Source organism: Neomonachus schauinslandi, chromosome X (assembly GCF_002201575.2).
Source record: "Neomonachus schauinslandi chromosome X, ASM220157v2, whole genome shotgun sequence".
Lineage (NCBI taxonomy): Eukaryota > Metazoa > Chordata > Mammalia > Carnivora > Phocidae > Neomonachus > Neomonachus schauinslandi.
Window position 1 is genome coordinate 98,083,102 of NC_058419.1, and position 2,079 is coordinate 98,085,180.

General features: G+C 34.2%; 1 pseudogene; it reads right to left on the reverse strand.

Moving 5' to 3' along the window:
* Positions 1 to 254: 254 nt before the first annotated feature.
* On the reverse strand, positions 255 to 565 carry LOC110569615 (annotated as a pseudogene).
* Between the last annotated feature and the right edge of the window lie 1,514 nt (positions 566 to 2,079).

The following is a 2,079-nucleotide window of genomic DNA, read 5'->3' on the forward strand; positions in this document are numbered from 1 at the left end:
TTGCTATTATTATTATTGTGCTGATATTCTATCACTTGGTTTCATATTCATCTCTTTTTTTGTTTGTGCATTTTTATTTGGTGATATTTATATCAGTATCCTAAAACTTAATTTTAGAGACACTGGATATCACTCGCTTGGATGCCATTAGTTTATTATAAAAGAGAGATATGCAAATTATTTACATGATGAAAGATTTCAAACTTCACTGGAATGGACAGCTTCGCTTGATGCGATTTCTGTAATGATTTATTTCAGTCTGCATACTTTCCGGGAATGTTACCATCTCTAAATAAGAAACGATCCTTGTCATCTAGAACTACTTTGGTGCCTCCATATTCTGAGAGAAGAACTTGATCTCCAGCTCTCACACTAACTGGTTGAATCTCTCCTCACCCTTCCCTTTAGAGCCCGATCTAACAGCTACTATTGTTGCTTGCAATACTTTTCCTTGAGATTTTTCTGGAAGCATAATACCTCCTTTGGTTGCAGTTTCAGCTGCCCTCCTTTCAACTCAAAGTCAGTCAAAGTGGGGAAGAAACTATGTAAACACCTGTCCTGGCATGATTCTGGCTTCCGCAGTCAGTTCTCTACTCTGAAGCTACCACCCCCGCTCCAAGGAGACCCGCAGACTGACCCCAGGGGCCATGTGAATGTGCGACTATACTCATCTTTTTATTCATCTTTTTATAAATGTCTGATTAGTATCCTATAATAATAGTATTATGAATGGTGCCCTGAAGTCTAACCCTTTGCTTAAAGGGCTAAAAAACATATATAAATTAAAATCAAACTAGCAACAAAGGAAAAGAATAAATTCATAGAAAACAAGATTTTGTAGCTTAAAATCAATTAGCTCAAAATCTATGCTCAAATAATAAAAAGAAGCGGTTTTCTATAGAATGAAAAAAATAATTTTCTGACTAGGCTAAGGTCACTTGTGAATCTGAAACGATGCATATTGATAAGGCATTATATTTGAAAGACAAGTCTCCAGTTTTGCTTTTAACAAAGAAAGCAAGTATATACTAAACATACAGGATCTTTATGAGGAATGAATAAAGAATTTTCAAAAGGACATGGTAAACACACAGATTAGTTCTTAAGGATAGGTCATGTCCACCTGTTTTCTTATTTAAAGAGAGCTATTTTATTTATGTTATGATGAAATAAGTCCCACAAACAAAATGACTGAGAATACGTAACCTTTTACCATACTTGCTCGTAGAATTGCCATAGCAGTGGTGTAGGCATCCCCTTTGTTTTGCGTCCTTATCAACTAGCTATCGACATGTTTAGAATTTTCTCAGTTTGATGAGTGTGAAATTATATCTCCTATTAATTCCCTTTTTTATGATACTAGATCTTTTGCATTCATTAGCCCTTGTATTTGCTCTTCTTTGTATTTCCTGTTCTTTTCCTCTGCCAGTATTTTGATTGAGTTGTGGCTCTAGTTATTTCCTTCTATGGATTCTTTTAAAATAGTAAAGTTTTTGTACAACACCCAGTGCTAATGGATCGTGGATCACTGCATCAAAAACTGGTGATGTATTGTACAGTGACTAACATAACATAATAAAAAAAATAGTAAAGTTTTACTCTTCTACTCTTAGGTATCTTAATAAATCTGGAAGTCACTCTTAGTGATTTTTTATCCATAGATTTTTTTTATTGAAGAAGCAATTCTCCTAACATAATTTTAAAATGTCTGTCTCTTCCCTACTTACGTATCTACCTCTATTGTGTATCAAGATTAATATATACATATGTATTCCTGGGCATCCTATTCTGTTATGTGCTTCATTTGCCAATTCCTGTGTCAATACCATACATCCCTATTAATGTAGATGTGTCATTAGCCAAGCTTGACATGTGGTAAGACAGAGCACCCTACCTTGTTCTTCACAATTTTCTTAGATAGCCTTAGTCATCCAAGTACATGTGAATTAGAGGCAAAATTGATAAAAGCCCCCATTTTAAAAAAGTGTTGGTCTATTTATCAGGATTATATTAACTTAATTTGGGAGAAGTGGCATCTTAAGTTTGTTTTTTTAATTGTAATTTTGCCTTATTCCATTG